This window comes from Centrocercus urophasianus, unplaced genomic scaffold, assembly GCF_019232065.1.
Source record: "Centrocercus urophasianus isolate 14NV4802_14NV808 unplaced genomic scaffold, USGS_Curo_1.0 seq_9, whole genome shotgun sequence".
NCBI lineage: Eukaryota > Metazoa > Chordata > Aves > Galliformes > Phasianidae > Centrocercus > Centrocercus urophasianus.
The window spans coordinates 21,540,402-21,564,658 of record NW_024885532.1 but is presented as its reverse complement, the minus strand read 5'-3'; the positions used below and the strand labels follow the sequence as shown (position 1 = coordinate 21,564,658).

The window sequence follows — 24,257 nt, the reverse complement described above, 5'->3', positions numbered from 1 at the left end:
TTTCCCACAGATCACCTGGAGAATCCAGTCATGGAAACTGGATGTTGTCAGCCATTCAAAATTAGCTCTTTGAGTCCAGAAGGGCCTGCATTCTTATATATCTTCTCATTTTAGGGAACATTGGTTTGTACTAGCTTGCCAAGAAGACAATCAAAGAAAGGATTTTGCTTTCTAATCTACTTCACTGTCAGTTCAGGATAGTCCCAGAAACCATTTGCTGTATTGATTAAGCTGATGCCCAGTGTGGTTACTCTGTCTGTAACAGCAATGGGTGAATATTCTCATTGTGATGAGTGGCAGGAATCTGAGATGTGGGACTGGGTTGACACTGATTGACTCCACTTCCTGCCTATTTGATTGAAGCAGAGAACCCAGACTTTAAATACTAATGTTGCTGAAGAGGGAAAAAAAAACACCCCACAAAGTAATAGGTTAAAAAAATGTTTTATTGCATTATCGTGTAGCACACTCCATTGCACACAGCGTGACTGTAATTTTGTCAACGGTGGTGTACAGGTTAATACACTTTATTGAGGCAGTTTCATTAGACTGAAACTGAAATCTGTACAGGAGGCTCTGTTTTTTTGCTCTCTGAAGTCTGTTAGGTGTTGTATCTTAGGGGAGCTGTAAGAAGATTGGCTCACAAGAATAATCTGTTCCTTCTCTTCCAGAGAAAAGTTAGAATGTTTAATTTTAGTTAGGATAATTAGTATAATTTCACATGGGTTCAGGAGATAAGAGAGAAGGTATGAGATAGAGCTTCTTTAATTTGCCTTTATTAACTATACGAACTGTGAACCTGCTGGCCTCACTGTACTGTCAAAAGGGGAGACATTTTTCTGTACTTGTACATTTATGTTAAAAAGAACAAATTTAAAATAGGGATGGTAATCATGGAACCTGAAAGGGTAATTCTGAAAAATGAGGTATAATAAAGAAAGGCTTGGCATGTCCATTTATTCCCAGGTTTCACTCTTCAACTGAATGTAAAGGGAAGCCAGGAAACCCACCATCTTGTAAATTTTAATACAAAAAAAGATGTAAAAATGAGAACAGCCTGCTTTGTTAAATGTTACTGGCTGGCATCTGAAACTGATATCAATTATTAAGGGTCTCACTTCTTAATTGCTGGATACAAACCCAATTCTTGAAAAACTTGCAGTTATTTCAGTGTCTACTTTTTGCAGAGCAATAAAGACCTTATCCATAGTGTCTGATATACACTGCATATTCAGTGTAGCAAAATGGAAGGGTATTTACAAATTAATGCCTGTGAAATAAGGAGATCACAACAGATTTCTGGCATCGTGCTTCAGCCTGGGCTCTGTGATACAGTTTAGATAATTCTTGGTGTAGAATCTGCTCTCCTGTGATTTGAAAATCCTATGCTCAGTACTGTCCAATTTAGTCATTTTGCCTAAGGCAGTGAGCAAAACTTGAGTCTATCTTTGATAGTAATTACTTATACAGTAATGTGAAATACATAATGGATGATGTAAGAGTTGAAGCTGTTTATTTATTAGACAATTGTTATGAGCTGGGGAATTCTTTTCTTGTAAGACTATCAGCAAACATTCTCACCATACTCGCGCTGTGAGCATAAATGAGCAAAGAATCACCCAGTTAAGTGTTACTTAGAGAGTGCATGTTTGTTTTCCTTTTGCATTCCCAGCCCTAGAGTTTCTTTCATTTCCTATGAAAACTTGCATTCTGTAGAATGCAGTGGACACCTTCCAGCTGGAAAATTTTAGATGTAATAAATAGCATGTAAAAGAGCCGGCAGACCATTACTTGGACTTTTTCCATCCCAGACTCTGGAGAAATGTGACTGAAAGGAACATGAAGAGGCCAGATAATTTGTGCTCTGTATTCGCAGCTTTTGGGTGACTGGGGCTTCTGAAAGCATACAAAAGTGGTCAAAGTTAAAAATTTATAAAGCAAAACCTCAAAAAATTCCCTTTTCCTCTTTTCCTCCCACCTCACTTATATACACTCATTCACACGCAAGTATGTAGACAGACCAACTGGGATAAAACAATAAACACTCATAGTTTTTCTTAAGTTTTCAGTTGGCTCTGAAGTGGAATCAGTTTTATGTTGGTACAAATGATGCTCAGAATGCTTTTTGCAAAGGGTGAAGTGTAGTGCCCTTAAAAAAAAAAAAAAGAAGTGCAGAAACAATGGTGTAGACTATTGGAGCCCCAGTGTATCAGTGCTTGTACCTCGACTCCTTCTGACAGATGTGTTGAGAGAAAAAAAAAGAAAGGTCTTTAAAGGATATAACCATGGTACATCACAGTGCCACCTGGCACACCATCTCTTCCACACCTTTCTAGGCTTAAATAGGAAAGTCAAGATCCAGCAATTCCGCATAGTTTCTGATGAGACTGCGCCGTTCTATTCTTTTTTCATTACAATTATGAAGGATGTATTTAATTGCATTTAATGTCCTGGCTGGACATTGTTTTTTGATGTGCTGTCAGATCAGAACAGTTCTTCATGGGGTAAATATTATCCCAACTTACACTCAGGCTTCAGCCCCGCATCAAGTAACTCAGAAAATATTGAGGTTGTTTAAATGCAGCAAGGCTTGCAAATAACAATTTTTTAGAACTGCCAGCATGTCAAAACATTGAAGGAAAATATTGAAGTGTACCAGTGGGCTTCCAGTTTGTCTGGTGCTTTTTCTATTGAATAATCACATCTTCTAGGGTCTAAAGTGGTAGTTCGTTGTATGTAATGTATCGCTGTCATGCCACAAGGCATTCAAAAAAAAGAGATTGAAATTATCTTGAGGGAACCAAATCGCTTTATTTCAAAGACAAATTGGATTGATCTATCTTACCATTCTCTATAGATTTCATAAGCACATTACTTGTTGAAGTGGTAGCAGACATTTTATATATTACAGCAATTTGCATACGTTCATTAAGCTGTGCTCTGTAAGGCTTTCTGACAGGGGCATTTGATGAATCCTTTTGTGAACTGCATTGTTTCTTTGCACAGAACAATCTGTTAAATCATGCCTTTGTCCTTCAGTTTGTCAGTATCAGTAAATGAAGCAGATGTTAGCAACCATGGGAGGGTCTGGGGGCTTTTTTGGTGCTTGCAGAATATGGGATAACTGTGGAGGGCATGGTGCATTTGCAGAAGTGACAGCTGGTGTTATTAAAGATAGAAAGTGTACTGCAAGTACGAAGTTTCCTTGGCATCTTTTAATAATCCTATGAGATCTTTTGGAACAGATAGATGGGTGGTCACTTCTAAAATAAAAGCTGAAAATGTTATGCACAGCAAATTGTGTGTATGTATCTGAATGTAATTTTTCTTAACTTTGGTTGCAATTTTGGCTGCCACAGAGCTGCCTCAACCATGCAGTAATTCACGATGTTTCTTTATAAATATGTGATAAGGAGTTCCCAGGTCAGCAATCCCTTGAAACGTGTCTTTGAGTGATGTTGTTTCATGCATTATCACATCAGGAGAATTTTACACCTGGTTCATGTTTTCAAGGTTACCTTTATAACAGAAGTTTTGTTGTTCTCGACTGCTCTTGGGTTCAACTTGGGTACTTGACCAAACCTAGGTCCTACTGCCCATCATAAAGACCACTCAGCTTAAGACACTTGCGTACTTGCATCAGCTTGCATTTCAGTGCTTAATGGTGAATAATAACTCCTATTCATATGTGGCAGTATGAGGGCTTGTAGTCCACTGCAGAGGATGAGACATGGAATCATTAATGTGGGTAAAAGATGAGGGGAAAAAGAGAACCATAGAATGGCTTAAGTTGGAAGGGACATGAAGACCATAGAATGCTAGAACCCTCAAAGTTGGATGGGATTTCTGAGGACCATCTAGTCCAACTTCCCTGCAATGAACAGGGACACCACAGCTACACTATGTTGTCCAGGGCCTGATCCAGCCTCACCTTGGAAATCCCCAGAGATGTGGCATCAACTTAAAACTAGATCATCTAGTTCCAACCCAAAGCATAGCATAGGAAATATATTTCTGTGAGAAAAGTGTTAGAAAGCTGATTGCTGGAGAAGTAATTGCAGAAAAGCGGAAGACATTATTTCAAAAATTAAAGAGAAAACTTTGGCCACACTTTGATCTTGTAAACAGCCTCCACTGCTTTTGGAGGTGGTATTCACTGATTTATACATTAACATTAATGGAATTCTCTTTGTGATTCCTCGGCTCCCTATTGTGGAAATCTCTTCTGGGGAATTGAATAGGAGATGTGAAGGGCAGAGATGCGACTTTACTCGTGCCTCCCTGTGATGCAGTATGAGCTGCTAAGTCTGGTTTCTCTGCGATTGACATCAGCAACAGGAATGGCAAGATAGTGTATAGAATAAATAATCCCAGCTATTGTCATATTTATAGAGATTGCCTGAAAATATGTAGAGAAGACCTGTGAGGGATTTCTGTAGTTGTTGTTCTTACACATGAAAGTAGGCAGCAGCTACAAATCAGTGAACTGTTGCTTTTGTAAGAAGAATTGGCAGAATCTTTCATGCAGTTGCTGGATAAAAATTTCTATTGCTTCTGCCTCACAGAGACAGCCTTATCTTTACGTCTGATTATCTTGCAAAAAAAAATGAGCTGTGAAATAATTATCCATGCTGATATTTACATTTTGTCTCCCTGCTTGAAAATTACCAGCTCACAGAAGGGAACAGAGGGAACCTAGGACTCTTTTGGTGGGTAGAGCCCTTGGAGAAGAAATTGCCTGCTATTCAGCTGCAGCACCCAGGTGCTCCCAGCCAGGTGACCACTGATACGTAGTGGGTATGAGCTGCTCTGTGACTGACTCATCTAACTGCTGAGGTGATTCACTTTGCTGATGCTGGGAATCATGTGGTGGGTACCAGTGGTGCAGCTGCAGGCAAAAACTCAAACAAAATTTTGGAGAAAGGAAAGAGGCAAGGCTTTTTATAATGTGTACTTGAGGTTTCTTTAGAGTTGTGGCTGTTTTGCAGCACTGTGTGGAAGACTGTTTTCTGCTTCAGAATTCAAAGATGCTGTTGGTGCAATAGAAGTACTCAGTACAGCATCTGTTCATGTTGGTGAAGCTGATGAGGTCATCTCAGAAATCACTGTCCAGAGCAAAGATCAGACCAAGAGCATTTGGACATGTTAGCTAGTTTTCTTCTTCTTTTTTTTTTTTTTCTTTCCCTATATCTTGTCCTGGTTTGCTGAGCCTGTTTCTTTCTCCTAGTATATCTTCTTTCTCTTTTTTTGCAAACATGTTGGACTTATGAAACACCTTACTCTCTGTATCACTGTGCAGGAATGACCAGGAAAACTTACAGATACTCTAGGACTAATTGTAATTAAGTGTTACATATGCTTACGAAAGTGTAAGCGTTTAGAATTTTGCATCTGTAGCAGAACTGCCCCATTCAGCATTTTTTGGACACAGAACGAAAGCACACGATGATGTCCTTGATTTTTTTTCATGTGGTTTCCCTGTTCCCACTGCTGTCCTGCTGCAAAGTAAAGCAGAAAATTGCTTAAATGTACATAGGGCTGTTTGTAGTTTACTCATACGTTCTTATTTTCTTCTATGCCATCATTGGTTTTGCATATTGACAATGTTGCTTTTGTTCTTGCATTATGGATAGTTGTAGCAAAACAGCTGTTTGGAAATTTGATGTGTTTTCAGAGCTTTTTACTGATTTTGAATTCATATGTAGAAGTCACCTAAGGACCTGTCTGTTATTATATGTGTAAAATTTAAGTTATCGTACCATCAGTTTTATCACCCACAGCATGTGGGTACCCATGTGATGTACAACTGTAGCGGAATCAGCTCATGACCTCATTTCCAAATATGATGATGTTTTTTCTTTTCACTTGTAGTCTTCAGCTTTATTCTTTTAATGACTTGTACATATTATCTCCTTTCCAGATTTTGGACTCTGAATTTGGAACAGTTTGGGGTTATATGCTTCTTGAAACTTGGAGAATACCTGCAATAAATAGGTAAGTGCAATAGACACATTCGTATTTTGTGCTGGATGATTTCGGAATATATATGAGTTTTGTTTAGTGCTGAACTTTGTAAAGCTCTTAATAAATCTAATTTACCATGAATGGGCCAGTATGATGGATCTTTGCAGGCTGAATTTTCAATAACACATGATATTTTTATGGCAGAAATTGGGAAGTACATGATGCTCACAGCTACTCAGAGAGAAGTGTGTAGCCAAATGTACAAATTTATCTTCAAAATGAAGGGTCTCTGTGAGCAAGTGAGAAGCTCTGGAAATAAAGTGACTTGAAAAAAGTGACTCTACTCAGTCCTCCTGTACTTAAGGCTGTGCTTTAACTAGCTTTTGTCTGCGTTTCATTTGGTTTTCTTTGCAAGTGCTGATGGCAGTAAAGATATGAATGTGACTAAATGCTTGAAGAAAAGGGCCATAAAGGTTGAAATTTTGGGCATGCTGAAGTTCCTGGAAATTTTCTCAAGTATTTCAGTGAAGCTGGTAATTTACTTGGAACATTTACAGAAAATATTCAGGCAATTTGAGAAGTACATTCTTGCATATAATGAAGAAATTTTTTAGGTGATTTCTTTTTTAAAACTTGGGTCACACTTTATGATGCTTGAAATGCTGCTGAGCTCCTAGCAGCAGAGAAGGGAAAACAAGATGAGGAAGGTTTTATTCTTTCTAAAGAATTTACAGAATCGGACAGTTTTTGCATCTCAGCTCTAAAGAGGAAAAGGCTTCTCAAATGTGTGGATGTAACAATTGAACTTATTTTGATCTGTATGAGAAACTTTGAAGAAATTTGTATTGGCATAGAGGCTGAATTGTTCTTATGGAATAAAATTCAGGAGTAGGTTTTGACGTAGGAGATTCAAGAGATGGATTTTGAAAGAAGTTGCTTCTTGTATAAGAATTAGAATGCAAAGTATTTTCATGCTGTATTTTCTCTGTAAGTCCCGAGATGCTTGACAGAAACTGGAGAACCACTGTCTCTGTTTTGTGTATGGGTTCAGATACTTGCTTGGTTTACTTAATGTGTGATTGTCCTATTTCTGGATCTACTGGATGTTCAGGGCTGTGTCCAGGTCTGTTTGAGGATGCCCTGTTTTATGATGTTTTCAGAGTGTGTACAAAAGACCTGAACCCTATTTCTTATTGTTTCCTTAATATTTCTCCAATCTTGTGACGTGCTTTTACTTCCCCCCTTTTCCTCTATGCCCTCCCTCTTTGTGATACATTTCTTCTCATTTGTTCTGTTTTGTTTTGTCTTTTGCTTCTTTATTTTTCTTTCCCATGGCTTTTGCTTTTTGCCACTCGTTCTAATTCATTTTCAGTCTCTGGAGATTGGCAGTGGTGGGATCTTTCACAAGGAGGAGCTTCAGAAAAAAAAATTCATAGCAGAATGAGCTTCCCTTTTATTGCCTCTCTAGAGAGCCTGCTGTAAAAGGAAACTTGCTGTCATTCCCGTAAATTTTCTTTCGCAGCCAGCTCTGCTGGGCGTCCCCTTTGTGCCCTGTGAACATCTGTGTTGCAGCTTACGTCTGAACCCAACTGCAGAACAAATATGTGAACCTGCTTCTTGTTTTGAGCAGGAAGCTGCTGCTATTAGTAGGGCAGGTGGCCTCGGTTCACCTGCGACTTCTATTCCCTCTCTGGGAGCGAAGCAGCCGTCTGTCCTCTCCCCTCCCTCTTCTGGTGTCTTTGTCCATGGGGAAGTGCATTTCCCTGCTTCCCTCGAAGCACTGCCCCTTGCCTGTCAGCTGTCAGCATTCATTTTCTCCCTGAAATTTTCCCAACACGTCATGCACAAGAAAGAAAGCAGCAAGCGCTGTATGACTTTTATGGCATAGTTTACTTTCCGTTGCTCCTGGAAACTTGTGCCTTCGTGCATGCAGTCATTCAGGCACCACCCAGTGACACCACCGTTCTGCATGGGGAAGAAATCTTCAAGTCCTGAAGTGTTCAGTCTCAGCCCTATTCCCAGGGCTGTGCACAAGCTTCCAGGAAAAGATGGCAGTTTTATGAGCAGCTGTTGGACACTGCAAGAGACAGCTCACCGAGCACGAATTGTGAACCTAACTTCAAACAGATTTATGTTAACTAAATTTTCTTTTTCCACCCTCATTTAAAGAAAGGAAAAAGAAGCATCAGTGCTGCCCTGTTTGCACAAGCGCCATCCCACTTGAGCGTGCTCAGCAACATTTGAGAAGTGTAGGTGATGAACTGCAATCTTTGTGACATATGTGCGCCGCAGAGAGAAATCTGTTGTGTCAGGTTGGCTTCAGTTTATTCTTGCTGTTGTGATGAGCCTAGAAGGTGTGGAAACTTTTGAGGAGGATTGGGTGTGATGGCAGAGAACGGCTGTGACTCTGGCAGGGGGATGTGAGGTCAGTCTGAATTGGCAGCCATCAGCTGAGAAGGGAGCATGGCTGACTTAGCAGTAGGCTGCACCAGTGCCACAACTTCCCTCAGATATTTCAGTTACTTGGAAATAGCAAAACTTCCCTTTTGATGGTAGCTGGAATGGCTACTGGGCAGCATTGCTTTCCTTCCCTTTCAGTAATTGAACTGCCTTTTGGCAGGACGTTACATCAGTTTTAGAGCTTCCCAAACCAGGTTAGAAGTTGGCCCCTCTCTTTCCAAAACTAACTGTCAAGGCAGTCCCAATACTCCACAGATGTCTCTGTACATCTGAATCCTGCACAGACAATGGTATCTCATGCCCATTCGTGTGTGCACTTGTTATGGAGAGAAGGATTGGTCTGGCTGATTGTACTATTGGGAGCGCTAAACAGCAAAAACCTCTAAACAAAAAAATCTGGTCCTCTTCAAACGTTGGCGGACAGATATCTGTCTTCCATCTGTGGCAGCCTGTGCAAAACAGCAGAAGAGCTGCAAAGTTTGTGTTCGGAAACCTTGGAGAAATAACTGGCAGGCTCTGACTTATTTTTTAATTGCACGCAGATCTGAAACATTAAACACAGAAAGTTAACGTTGAATTGTGACAAGCAGGCAGAAGCAGGGAGGTTCAGCCACAGGCCTGAGCACCATCCTGCAGGAAGAAGGCTATGGGGTGTGTGGCTTTTGACCCTTGGGCACTGCTGCCCAGGCCCTGTTGTCCATTGGAAGGGGCAGTGGCCACCCACTGTCACAGGCAGTCCACTGGCTCCCCTATGTCCCACTTTCCCTGGCTGCACCCATGCTCCCTGGCTCCCAGGCTGCCCCCTGCAGGTGCCTGATCCTCGCGTGGGGCATCCATCCTGTGATGTTGCAATGCAGTGGAATGAATGATGGCTGAGAGGCTTGTGTTCTGGCTCTTACTTGGGGCTCTGCTGCTTTCAGTGGGCTTTGAATCAGCCTGGTGGCACAACTGGGAAGCCAAGCAAGGCTGTGCATCAGGCAGTACCCCTGGGCAGCAACGATTTGGTTTGAATAGAAGAGGTGTCAGCTTTTAGCATTCCCCTGCTCATTTTTTATTTTCCCTCTGCCTCCCCACGTAGGCAGTTCCCTGTATTTAGTACAATGTGTCCCTGCTGTGTTGTCCCTTTTATTTATCAAACTTATGCAAAGAAGTTCCACGTTAAAGCATTTACCTTTTCTCACTTGCAACTGCTTGTCTCCCTTTGCAGTGCTAGAAAACATGTGTTTACAATAGGTGATTACAAGCACGACTCTTTGGTACAAGGAAATCTGGAGACAAAGTTGTCTTCAGATTCCCTAGAACAATTGGAGCTGAGTCACATTGTTAAACATGCCATATGTTACCAAGTAACGTGCAATGTTATTAAGTGAGGATGTCAGTAATGTGTTACACCACTGTCAGACTTAAAAATTAAAGCATTAATACAGAGCGTTGAAATAGACTTGTTTAGGTTTGGCCTCCATTTATATTAGTACTTCTGCACGCAAATTTAATTCCCAATGCAAGAAAATGAAGGTAAAGGAAGGAAAATGAAGGCAAGCCTTTCTACATAAATGGCTTAGTGACTCTGAGTACTTAACAAAGGGACAGGCTATATAGGATGGGAGTGTTCACCTTTCACCTAACCTTTCACCTAACAGGCTGTCACCTACAAGAGACTCTTCCTTAGACCTCCTGAACCTTCCTTACAGTGCTGCTGTCAGGATGTGCTATGCAGGCATGGGGTGGAGGTGGTAAATGTCTAAGTGAAAGATGTTTGTTTTATATGGACACTCAAGAAACTAATGCAATGAAGGTATATGATCTGCTGTTGATTCTGCTGTGCTTTTTTTAACAGTGCTTGCTTGAGGAGGATGTTGCAGAATTGGAAAGAGGTGCAAATTCATGTGTTGTGCTTTCTGAATGGGTATTAGCTGTAGATTCTAGCTGTGGATTCTAGCTGTAGATGACCCTGTTCATTGCAGGGGGGTTGGACTACCTGACCTTTAAAGGTCCCTTCCAACTCAAATGATTCTATGATTCTGGCTATACTCATCACACATATGCTTCCTGTCTCTGTGTATCCCAGCAATATGCACTGCTCTTTAGAATGCAGGGTTTGGGTCTGAAATCTCACATGTAGGTAAACTGTGTGGTAGCCTGATGTAGCAACATAGGAACTAAGTAATGTGATTTTGTAAAGACAAAATATCCAGCACAGTGTATCATAAATTGATCCCAGGAGGACAGACCTAGAATATAAACTGTAGTGCTTTGAATATCTACATGTTATTACTGTATTAAACACTTTGCAGCAATTTGTATTGTATTACAGCTGACAAAGTATTTTACCTCCTAGTAACTAACTAATGTAAATAGTGCTGATATTCTTCTTTTCCATATTTATAATTACATTAACTGCTTTGCGTATTAATAACAAACAGTTAAGTGTCAGCATCCAAGCTGTGGCTGCCAGTAATCCACCAACAATTTGTTTTCGTACTCAAAATGTAAAACTGAAGGTAATTACATAAATTTTACATAGGAAAGCTCACTGTTCTACCTCAATACTGTCATTTTCAGTATCAAATCTGGTGCCAATAGAAAGTGTTTCAGAAATGAGGAGAAACTTTGTGCTAAAAAGCTTGGGAGATTTCTGATGAAAAATGAATAGCTCGCTCATATCAGTTAGGATTTGCGACTTGTTTCCAAATAAAGCTAAACTTTGAAGAAAGTGTTTCTTGCCTCTGAAAATAGTCTTTTTCAGAAGCCAAACCTGGAAGATCCATATGCAATGCAATTTTTACTTTTGTAGTGTGATTTGATTGTGCTAAGAAAGTGCCAATGCAAGCAAGAATTTTGCAGTTGACTGAATTTTTTGAACATTAGGTGGTTCTTTTTCTTTAACGTTTCCAGAGAAATATTTTTCTACACTGGTATTTTGAGGACTTAAGCATTTTAATTCTTAGAGACAAAGCAAATGGCGATATCAGAATAAACCCAGCTGATATTTCAGTTAAAGAAAAATTCCTTCTTGGGTTTCTTGTTTTTTTCATTATTTATGTTCTCTGTTATTTTCTTTTACTATATTTATCTGCTTGCTCGAGGCTGGCATTTAAAACAGGTGAAGATTTTGAAAGTTTGCAAACCATTCGTATTTATCAGGGCAGTATGGTGAAGAGTAGGTTCCCACTTAATATTGCAGATGTATGCTGGATGTTCTGGGGAAGAGCAAAGGTTGATTAAATTCACAAAATAAGGTGATTTGTAGTTTTCTAAATATGTCACTCAACCTAAAATTAACTCAATTATTTACCAGTCACATACATGCTAATGAACTTTGACAATCTCAATCGACCTGCTGTGAAGAACTCCACTATCACTTAATAGTGTTTCCTCCATGTTTTCTCTAAAAGGGAAAGAGTGACTGTAGCATTTATCACATGTAAAGCAAAAATGCTCGAGGATTTTATTATTTTTTTTTAATACCTGCCATTCCAGAGCACTGGCAAATTAATTACATTTAATTAGTAAAGCTATAAAAGAGGTGCTTAATTTTTGTGAGAGTGTCTCCTCAAGTTTAATCCCCCAGAGGTTTTGTGTATGATGGTGATGAAAGTGGCTGCTCCTAAATCAGCATCAGTTCTATTATTTAAGAAATAAAGTTATTTGTCATACAAAATGTGACAAAATTATAAAGCTTTAAGACAATCACATATGATAAATAGGTTTTGTTATTATTTCTAAAGTTAGAATCACATTGTAAAGACATCTTTAGCTATGTGTCACCCGTAGCTATAAGAAATATAAAAAGAAGTTTGTGTGTTAGCCAAAGTCTTCAACGGATTTATCTGCATTCTTGCTAAATACAGAAGTATATTATGCAAATAGCAATAAGGTTATCCTGCATTTGTACTTAAGTTACAGCTAAATCTACAGAAGGCTGCCCTGGATGATGAAGCAGTAGCTTCCTTTCCCTTTCTAAGGTTTTTAGAATCATAGAATCATAGAATGGCCTGGGTTGAAAAGGACCACAGTGATCATCTGGTTTCAATCCCCTGCTGAGTGCAGGGTCACCAACCAGCAGACCAGGCTGCCCAGAGCCACATCCAGCCTGGCCTTGAATGCCTCCAGGGATGGGGCATCCACAGCCTCCTTGGGCAACCTGTTCCAGTGCATCACCACCCTCTGAGTGGAAAAACTTCCTCCTAGTATCTAACCTAAACTGGCCTCCACCCTGACACAGAACCATTAATCACAACCCTTTGGCTGCGACCAGCCAACCGATGCTTTCCCCCGAAGATTTACGGAATCCTGGATTTCTATCAACATTGACCCATAAAATAGACATCACTGTAGCATCGACATAGGTAGCAAAAAGCAGCTGAAGAGTTTTTGGCCTACGGTTATTTCTGTCAGGAAAATGAAGCTAGATAAATATAATACATAATATCTAAAGCTTTAGGGCACTGGCAGGGTGTTTGGAGACAGCTGCATGTTCAGCCCTTTTGGATGGAATGAGTAAGTGGCTGATTAAGTGGACAAGATAGTTCTCATTGTGCCCTCAGGGAGAGGTCAGCCCTTCTTCAGCTTCCCTTGAAAACTTTGGCAGAGGTGGGTTTGAAGTTGCAACAGTCCCACTGTGAGATGCAGTACTGAGTAATAACATACCAGAGCCTGTTTCACTAGATTTTTCTCAGTTACTGCCTCCCATAAAGGGGCATAAAATGTTAAAAGCAAGCAACAGCAACAAAACAAAACCCACAAAAAAAAAAAAATAAATAAACTAAAACCATACAGTCTTTAAAACTGAAATTAAGTAATCACATTCAATTGAATGATTTTTTTCTAGTTATTCCAAATTATTACTGCATTTGTTTAGAATATACATATTTTTCATTTATTCTAATCATTTTCATGATTTTCTTACTTGATTCATTCAGTGACATCAGCTGTAGTGACCGAACATTTGTTGCCATGGTGACAAATTACAGTGTTACAAGCATCCTCGAATGAATCAGGTAAGAGAAACAGGCCAACTAAAAATGGAGAAAGTTTACTTACAAAGGTAAACCAGAAATGTTGGGAAAAAGTTTGGAGGATGTTGGCTTTGAAATCTTAAAATGGTTATACTGTAGTCACAGCTTCTATAGAGCCAGAGATGCCAGCATGGCTGCTGTGATATTGGAGCACAAAGGGATTTGTCTGCACCTCATAACTTCCATCAGCTGGAGAGCACTTAAAATAGGTAGTTCCAAAAGAAGTATGAGTGGATTTATGAAAACCACAATTTCTTGTTCATCCTCTAAATTATAATAATAAGCATTGCAGTTCATTGTGATTGAGGTCTAGCTGCTTAATGAAATGTGTTTTAAAATATTTTGAGTACTTCTGTCATATCACAGTTCTGACACCATTCTGGCAAGAGCCAGGAGCTCATCCAGCAAAAAGAGAGGTTAACATTTAGGAGACCCATCTCGATACTCTGATGTGGTGTACTGTATCATCATGGAGTTTGCTATTATTTAAGTCGTATGCTAATAATAGCAAGAAGACCCTCCATGTATACACTGACCAGAGTTAATTCCATTCATGTCATGACAGCTCTCAGTGGGAATGCTGTGCCTTGGCTTGGCTCAGGTGTTATTTCCAATAAATATGGAAATAATGGCTCACAGTACTGCAAACTGTTAGGAGACCTCATAGGAAATCTCATCAGATTATGTGATAGGTTTGAAATTAATCCATGTCCCCACTGTATTTACACAATATACAATTGTGTCTCTGATGGCTTATAAGGAAAGGTAAACATTACCATCCTAAATCAGCAAGGGGACTTGCTGCAATACATTCTCTTGCTAGAGACTACATTTCTTTGTATTGATACAAGGCATTGACAAAATGATTATAGAACTTTCTTATGCTGCAAACATACTGTTGTCTGGTTTGCAACCTCAGTATAGAAATAATCATCTTTCTTGCAGTTATCCTTGCCTTCTAGTTCAACAGACATTAATTTTTATGTTATCCTTTTCAAAACCTGAAAGGGAAAAAATGTTGAGAACTTCTTGCTCCTACTGAGAATATTTCTGTGCTACAGGTCCATTCATCCATCATTCCTGCACTGCTCTTTGGTGAATGCCTTCTTATAGCACTGCTCTATCCTCTTCATAGACTGCTGAAGCCTGCAGGACTGTGTCGTGTTAGGCCAACAACTGTCTTCTTAATGTCTTTCCCTGAAGGACAGGAAGTTATTGACTATAGAAATATGTACACTTCACTGTGCTTCTGAGTAGTGACTATCTCAAGAAACTTATAACAAACTCTCCAGCCCATGTGTTTCTGTCAGCTTGAAGGGTTAACAGGTATTTGGTACAAACAATGGTTTCCAGTTGTTGCACAGGTTGGTCCAAAAGTAATGCCTCCTGTTTATTTCCATAGCGACTACAGCAGATACGAAGAGCACAAAAACTCTGCTTCATGGAGCAAATTCTCAGCTACGAAACAATAACTTTCAGCAGTCACCACCATAGCTATGCATTTTGGCCAGTGATGAACAAGAGCCTACATGTTGTGCTTGTAAAAAGTCTGCACCAATGGAGTGCAGACTACTACTGTTTCACAGCTGCTATGATGGCATAGCTACTAGGAAAATATTGCCCATGTAATCCATCTTTCATAAACCTGAGTGAATGGAGGTCAGAAGGTGACAATTCTGGACTATACAGCGGCTGTGGTTGGACAGTATAGCCAAGATTGGCAATGCACTCTGCAGTCTTTAAACTGATAAAGGGCCTGGCATTACTGTGTTGCAAGAGAAAGGCCACATGTGGAATACTGCATCAAGGCCCCCAGCACAAGAAAGATGCAGAACTCTTGGAGTGGGTCCAGAGGAAGGCCACTGAGATGATCAGAGGACTGGAGCACCTCTCCTATGAAGAAAGGTTGAGGGAACTGGGCTTGTTTAGTTTGGAGAAGAGAAGGCTCCAGGGAGACCTCATTGTGGCCTTCCAGTACTTGAAGGGAGCATATAAATAGGAGGGGGAATGGCTGTTTACGAGGGTGGATAGTGATAAGACAAGGGGGAATGGTTTTAAACTGAGACAGGGTTTAGTTTAGATATTAGGAGGAAGTTTTTCCACTCAGAGGGTGGTGATGCACTGGAACAGGTTGCCCAAGGAGGCTGTGGATGCCCCATCCCTGGAGGCATTCAAGGCCAGGCTGGATGTGGCTCTGGGCAGCCTGGTCTGCTGGTTGGTGACCCTGCACATAATAGGGGGGTTGAAACTGGATGATCGTTGAGGTCCTTTTCAACCCAGGCCATTCTATGATTCTTCTCTGACCTGACTCTGGAAATCCAAGCCTTCAGCTTAGTCAGCATTGTGATACAGTGGTCATAGTTGATGATTTGTTCAGGGTTCCAGGAGATCCAGAAGGATCACACCTTTCTCATCTCAAAAGACAGTTACTTTACTTGCTGAGGGCTGGTCTTGAACCTTTTCTTCAGTTGGGAATTCACATGTTGTCACTGCATGGATTTCCATTTTGACTCTGGTTTGTAGTGGTGGCATCATATTTCACCACTGATGATGTTGAGGCTCAGGAAACTGTTGCCTAAAGCTTTGTATTGATTCAGTAGGTCCTGACAAACTTGTATATGGTGTTCTTTCTGTTCCTGTGTCAGCATTCATGGCACTCACCTGGTGCAAACTCTGTGATATTCCAGTGTTGGAACCATTGTTTCCAATGCACTGAAGCTGAAATTCAGCTTTATGCACAGTTCTCTGGTTGTAATCTGCTGATTTGTTTTGATGAGCTGATCGAGATACTCTTCATTTTGTGGTGTGACAGCTGTGCATGGCTGACCGGAATGTGGCCTGTCTTTCATCTTTGTTGCCACTGTTGAAATGCACTAGACATGGCCTCAGAGTGGTCACATCCACTGTTTGGTGCCCATAAGCATTCAGTAAGCACTGATGATTGTAATTGGGTGCTATTTTTTCTGCGTGGAGGAATTCCGTGATACATCTTTGCTTCAGATGTACTTCCATGTCAGATGCCATTGTGTCAGACTGCCCCTCTGTTGCCATCTGTCACATGGCACCATTATGTAACAGGATATTGGCGGGAAGGTGCAAACTCTACTACCACACCATCAACATCCACTTCTGACATCATGGGCTGACACAGTAAAATTGGAAGCATTACTTTGGAGCAGTCCTTGTAAAAACTCTGGTTCAGCTTAGAGTTTCTTTTGTTTTCTCGCCATTTTGATAGACTGATATCTGTTGATATCAGTGTATCAACAGTTACATCTGACACTAGTGTCAAAATACAATAGATACAAGGCTCCATTCAAATAATCACATAGAAAAGAAAATGAGGGAAAACCCACATAATCATTTATTTCTTCTAATACTAATGCTTCCTGTACACCAGTTGTATTTATCAGCTTTTAAAAACTCTTGATTGCATTTTAAAATCTTATACATTCTGCGTGATGAGTACAAACGCAGCCACCTTCTTTTCTACTTCTTATTATTCATGGTAGCTGGATTTTGTATGCCATCTGTAATTATATTTTTCCCTCATATGGAGTGAGGGAGGAGAAAAAGCTATATAGCTCTTTATTCTTGTTTATCTTACTGAGCCAAAGCAATTAGAATGGGGGCATGCACCATCCAAATAGCTAAAACACTAAATTCTGATCGATTAATCACCAAGTTGACCAAAAAGGAAGCATAAACTGTCAGTACAGCTGCTGCTGACAGTGCAAACACAAGGTAGTGAGTTTGCAGCAGGAGGATCTGAGGAATCATTATTACTGATAATGATGTATGAGTTGGAAGGAAATCAGGTTTTTTCAGAATCAACACCAGGTTTGTAAGTGGCAGCCTAGGGAAAAACAATTCTTATTATGTATCAGCTGAACTGGTTTTCACCTGAATTGTTTAGGCTTTTTTAACTTCACATGCTGAGGAATTAATAATTTAAGTACATCTCTTCATGCTTTCCGAAGCATTGAAAAATACAAAGTGGAGCAGCATATGGTACTTAAAACTGTGTTTAGCATAGAGGTATTTATCTATTTGTCATGTGGAAGGAAAATTAATAATATTCTTTGTGCACCAAAACCTCTGTGTTGAATATTTCCTGAAATTTCATTATGCAGAGGTCTAACAGAAGCTGTGCTGTACAAAACATTTTTGTTTTCATGTACTGGAATGTGTATTTGTTCAAACAAAGAAATGTGTATCTGTTGAAAAGACAGTGGTGATAGATTACTTCAGCTTTCATGCTTACCTACTGTTTTCCATTTGGCATTAAATTCCTTGTTGAATCCAAGAGCTAAATAGATCTGGATTCAAAAAGTTGCCTTGATGCCTTTTTCAGCCAACCACTGTGACCTTATGATAAAAAGGAAATTTAGTCATCTAATGGACCATCTTTCTTTATAGTTTAAACTCTAATAGATACCCAAAGGATTGCAGTTTAAGCCATTTTCTTTGAACAGTATTAATTTTTAGAGGATGTACAGGACCTCCACCTTTACTGTGACAACAACAGCACTTTAGATATCAATAGTGTAACTATCTGTTGAATCTAAATAGCATGCAAATTGTACTCCCTATACTCTTCCTATCTCATTATAGGTAATGCTGCATATGCTCTGTTAATCCTTTTGAAAAATTATTGACTCCTGAATAACTTTCTTTTGCTACTATAAATTGTATCTCGTGTCTGTTTTTTTTTTTTTTCTGTCATTGACTTTTAAGTTCAAGGGCCCGTTTTACTTCTCATCAGAAAACAAATTTCTCTCTGTGCTTAAAATGAAGTACTTCAGGCTTGCATGTTCCATTTTAATGGAGATTTGTCAGACTCTCCTGCTTTTTCCTCACTGAATAAGTGATGCTTATGCAGTTGCAGGATGGGAGCGCACGTAAGCAGAAGGGTAACAAAACAGTTTAAAAATCTGTAAGTTAACATTAGCAGTTAAAGGTATTACCATATTTGAATGTATAATTAAAAATAATTAGAAATTCTTCCTTCATTTTCCAATCTTTACCACACATTTGTTGGTGGAACAGTTATTTACAAAATGGTAACATTGGACTTCAGAAAAAAAAAAGTGCTGCATATCCAGCTGAGTCTTGAGATCTGCATCTTCATCTGTATTTAGCTGGTCCCTCTTGTCTGCTCACAGAAGGGTTGTAGACATCTGACTGTGAAGGAGATGAATGATCCCACAGTGCTTTAGGAGGAGGATTTTTGCCTTAGGATGAACAAATATGTGCTTGACCAAACACTTAACATCAATATGTGCCTGTTTCTATCTGATGAGTGTGAAAGGAGCCTGAGTTTGCTATGTTAGATCTGGGAGGGGATATTTTATCTGATAAGCCCAACCCAATACGTCGAGATCCCTGCCTGCTATTTTTTCTTCTGACAAGCCAAGACTTCTGCAGAACAGTTTTGCATCACTATTTCTGTCATTGCTCTTCATTTTGTAACGCTTTCTGATGTGAGTTACAACAGAGACCCTCTTCCTTCACTCCCACTCAAAGAGTTAGGAGTTCTGCTTTTCTTTATGAGTGCGTGCTGGTCTGCTAACTAAAGTGCAGATTTCAGATGTTTGGGTGGTTTTTACTGGTGCTTCATACAGCTCATCCTGTGACTTTCCACTGGATGATGAAGATACTGGCCTGTGGTCCTCATTTCCTTCTCTCCTAAATGGAAGCATTGACAATGATTGATTATTTTTTTAATGTGCTGTGTTATATGAGCTGAAATATGGAACATAGGCCCTGGAGTGTGTCCAGAGAAGGACAACAAAGCTTTGAAGTTTCTGGAGCACAAATCTTATGGGGACTGGCTGAAGCAGCTGGGATTGTTCAGTCTGGAGAAGAGGAGGCTCAGGAGTGACCTTATTGCTCTCTGCAACTGCCTGAAGGGAGGTTGTGGTGAGGTGGGGACTGGCCTCTTCTCCCAGGTAACAGTGACAGGACAAGAGATGATGGCCTTAAATTGTGCCAGGGGAGGTTCAGTTTGGATATGAGGAAAAAATTATTCTCTGTAAGAGTACTAAGGTATTGGAACAAACTGCCTGGGGAAATGGTGGAGTCACCATCTCACCATCCCTGGAGATGTTCAAGGACTGTACAGATGTGGCCCTGAGAGACATGGTTTAGTGGGCATGGCTGTGAAGGGGCAATGGTTAGAGTAGATTATTTTAGAGATCTTTTCCAACCTCAACAATTCTACGATCTTTGGTATGATAAAAGCCTTAACTCAATAAACGACTTATAATTATCATTAATATTTATGCTATTATGTTTCCAGTTGGGTTCTGTGCACTCCTAAAGGGATTGTTTTCAGAAATTTTACTTAAGCTCACGATTTACTTTCTTTACTTAGAGTAATGAAAGTGAAGGACATTGAGTATACTATATAACAAAGGCAGTGTTATGGTTACTCATATCTGTCAGAATTCACTCCCTTCCTTCCTATGTGGAAAAGCTGTCTGACAAAAATGATTTTGAAAATGCCACTTCAAATTAAAAATAGCAGGAGAAAATTGTCCCAGGGATGGTATAGCAAGTTGTTTAGCAAGAAGTTCTTCCAAATATACTTCTGGTCTTTTGAAGAAATATATATTCAAGAGTGCATTAGACTGCAGAGGGGTAGAAGTAAGAACACTCTTAATATGATTTTCCATTTTATCATGAATGCCTTCTCCTAACTCTAAGAATAGAGGCAGTTCTCTTTGGGCAAGCAAATTAAGGGCACTTTGCTGGGCATGTTTGTGCAACTCTTTAATCTTGCTTTCCATTTATTGGTGGCCTGCATAAAAAGGCACGATCCCCAGAAAGAAAAGACAGCAGGCATAAGTTAATGACACAAAAGCACTGCATCTGCATGTTCAAGGATAAGTAAAGTGAGCATCTCGTCTCCTGCTGATGTTGTGCTTGACTGTCTGTGTGAATTATTTCCCAACCCTGTGGCCTTTATGTGGTGATAGGTGGTAGGTAGAAATGCGGACTGTCCAAGGAAATACTCTTCCAGCTAACAGAGCCAAGCTGCTGAAATTCTTTTTTTTTTTTTTTTTTTTTTTTTTTTTCTTTTTTTTTCCCTGAAGGAAAAATATATACTTGATTTTATTGATAGTGTTTAGACTGGTAATTTGAACTGTGAGCGGAGCAGGCAGGCTGTATTTTATGGAGTCTGAGAGCATTCTCTTTCTGGAAAATCTTTCTAAAATTATCTCATGGTGAGTAGAATTTGATCCATTCCATAGATAAAAGAGGCTGCTGTTTACAAATATTTTGATGAAGCATAGACATTGCCATGTCTAGATGGTATGATAGATTTCATTATATCCTTCATATAATCCAAGTCTATAAGAAACAAGTAAATAACCTCAATTTTCTTTTATTTTTAAGCTCCTTTCCTCTCCTTTTCTTTTCTCCTTTATACTGCCTGAATTTTAACAATAAGTTCTTACAGATGTCTTCTGTGACCCATCACTTGTAGCATTTCTCTGTGTGAAATTTTATTACGATGAAATCATCAGGGGAAAACAAGAAATCAATCTGGCCAAATCGTTACTACTGCATTTTGGAAAGGTAAAATCCTTTGGAGAATAGAGTTGCAGTGGGCAGATGATGTGCCTCAACAGAGCTGTCTTTTCCCTGTACCAGTCCATTTCTAAGATGGCCATGAAGAAGTGAAATACTCTAGGCATCAGGATGTTGCCCTCCTCACGCTCCCTCTCTATCAGCAGTTCAGTGTTTGCTGCTGTTAGTAGCCACCTGTTTCCTTTCCAATCCTCCTCGTGCAAAACATGGCCATTTCAGAACAGTCATTATATGTTTGGAAATGGCAAAGCAATTCTCCAAGTTCCACTGATTATGTTGTATAGCAACCCTACTGTATGCTGTTTCTGCTACTTGGAAGGCTGGTAGCTACTTGGCAAGCTAACGAAGAAGCTTCTTTCCAATAGGAGTGTTTTTCTTTTATCCCAGAGTGTGGTATTATTTTTCTAGTGGTATGATTAGAAAAGAAAATATATACAAAGCTAAAGAAATATTCCAACATATTTATAATATAATATTATGATGGGCATTAAATAAAGTCACTTGAGTGCTTGATTTCATTCAAATATGTTTTTGGCTTTTTAAAAGAAATAATTTTAACACAGAAAGTCTTGCCTGAATAGCAATTATTTGATTAAAAAAATACTGGCCCAGGTCTTGTGCTTGGCTTTCTATAAGCTTAAGCATGCAATCATTTTTTATTGCCATTGTTGAACGCAGATGGATTTAAACAGAGGTTCTCCCACACAGGTTTTTTAATGATACATGTAAGGAAGAGAGTTCCAATGGACTGAAATGAAACCCAGAACCCACGGCTCCCAGAAGAGTGTGGGATGGGGTCTGAAAGGGACCCTGGAGCTTTTTGGGAAGGACGTTACACAGCAAGGAGACTGGAACTGGAGTATTTGTGAGGATGGAAAAATAGCAATTTTTATCTCAAGAGCCCTTTGTTTCAGTTGGATTTGGGCCCTATTCTCTCTTAACCTGTTGCTGCCTATAACAATCTTCTAAATGCAAATGGCACCCATTCCATTGGCCTGCTTTCATTTTCAGAAAGCAGTTAGCGTTTCAAGGGTTTCATAGATCCACTACTTAGGAAATTTTCTTCAACATAAATAAGGAGAAATAAAAATTAGATATGCAATTCATGCTAAAGTCTTTGTAGAACTTCTGCATTCTGTCCATTGTAATGTGAGGAATAGATAAGTGCCAGAGGTTGAGCCTCTGAGTCTCTGGGCAAAGCTTCATGCTGCTGGAAACATTCTTGTTTTGAAAAGTGAATAGTAGCTGATTGTTACAGCATGGTCTGTGCTGATGGAAGGAGTACAGAAAATGAGTGAAATGAAATATAGTTGAAGTTTTAAACAGCAAGAATCCTGTCTATAAAAGCTTAAGTGAAACTCTTTTTGCCAAGAATCTAACAAGCAGGAACTTGACAGATAAAAACTAGCAACAAACAGCTCTAGTTTTTGCAGTGGAGATGGAAATGTGCTCAGAGCAATGATGCAAGTCCTTGGTGATTCTGGGTGTGTCACCCACATCTTTCGCTTCCAAGTCCAGAAATACTTTGTGTGTCCTCATAGTCTGAAGAGACTTGGCAGGAGATGTCACTGACTGTTTATTTGGAATGTAGGCCCCGGGAAATAGGAGACGTTCCATCTCAAGGTTACAAGACGAATTGAAAATAAAATTAAAAAACAAATAAAGCAGAGGTGTAATTATTTACCTTAAGGGATTTGTTCTTTCAGGTTCAAATAAAACTGTCCTTGTCTGCTACTGATGGAACATTCGCAGAGTTTATGTAGGAATTAGTATATTTATCAAGAAATAAATATGTCTAAATGGTGCCTAAATGCCTTCAGCAGCTTTAGTTTTAGAGAACTGCCTCAATAGTCTGCTCCTATTAATGAGGCTGATACTTTCTGAGAAGCTCCTACCATCATAGCTCTCTATTATTAAGATTCTGGCATGTATTGGTACTGGGTTAGCATGTGCTAAACAGATGTTGCAAGGCTTTTGGTTTGAAAAAGAAATTTATGAAATTACTGTTTTCAGTAGATTTTTAGAAAAGAAGGTTTGTGTGGATCAGAAGAATAAATTGTTTTGAGTTTCTTCCTGCTGGTTGGATCTTAGAGATGCAGTGAGCAGACATGGAAGAATTCAATTCACCATCCGTAAAAGGGCATGTAATTCTTCTAATTCCACTTTCCAAAACACCCAGATAAATCCAAAATTGAAGTTTCCTTAAAAAAAAAAAAAAAAAATGTAATGAATGTGTATTTCATAAAAAGTGAAGTAAAAATGTAATGGACTATGCATGCCTTTAGTCAATGGACTACCCCAGAAACATGAAAAAACATAAAAGAAAAAATATCACTGAGTACTATAACATCTATAGGAATTTCACACCATGGGTCTACGTGCAGTCAATAAACTTAAGCAATTCAGCTTCAGATGTTTGGGGTTTTATTGAGTCCATTCACTTTGTAGATCTTTTGTGTTAGTGTAAATTTTCTGTTATGCACCATGCATGAGCCCAGGAGGTTCAGCATCACTAGAGAAGATGTCAAAGGCAGATTTCAGTAGAGGATGCTCACCATTCATCCGCTTTGAACATCAGGTGAAAAACTACTTGTTGGTCATCATTAGATTTCCTGTGTTCAGAATATTAGACAAAGTTAAAACATGAAAAAGTTTTTCATCTAGATGCTGTGACGCAGTGGAAATGTGTGTGTTTATTTCAGGATATGATTTGACCTAAATTTGCATCTTGGTCAGACTTGTGTGCTGAGTTCTTTTTCTTATTCTTGTTATCTCTGTACTGTGGTCTGAAAAAAGATTTCTGATGGATCAGCATTTGTGATCTGTATTTAAGTACTCCACATTTCTTTGCTGGCCTTTTTTGTTGGTATGTGACTATAAGCTGGTTCCCCAGTCAAGATTGGTGTCTGAGGAATTTGAGATTGTTTCTGGAAGAATTTTTTATCAAAAGGGAGAAGAACAAGTATTTTAGGCCAGGGTGTGGGGGTTGGGCTCTGTCTTTGTAGACAGAGTGAAGGAGGGAATGGTTTGGCAAATGATGTTCAGACGCAGCTGTTGTTTCATTTTCATCATCATCATGCTGAGAGTGAAGATCAGCAAAAGGGAAAAGGGTCCCTTGAAAGAAGAAAAACTGAAGGAAAAGAACATAAAGTGTAGAGAATTACAGAGCAGGTGAACAAGTCTGCCAAAAGATGGAGAAAATGGGCAGAGTAAAGGTGG

The 24,257-nt window shown here is 39.4% G+C and overlaps 1 protein-coding gene across 1 annotated transcript in view; it reads left to right on the top strand.

Annotated features, from left to right (window-relative positions):
- The window catches only part of ENOX1 (ecto-NOX disulfide-thiol exchanger 1), a 366,915-nt gene that overhangs the window by 64,680 nt on the left and 277,978 nt on the right, over positions 1-24,257 (top strand). Inside the window, exon 2 of the mRNA XM_042838792.1 lies at positions 5,921-5,994. The gene's annotated coding sequence lies outside the window, so the exon portion shown is untranslated. The remainder of the gene's footprint in view (positions 1-5,920; positions 5,995-24,257) is intronic.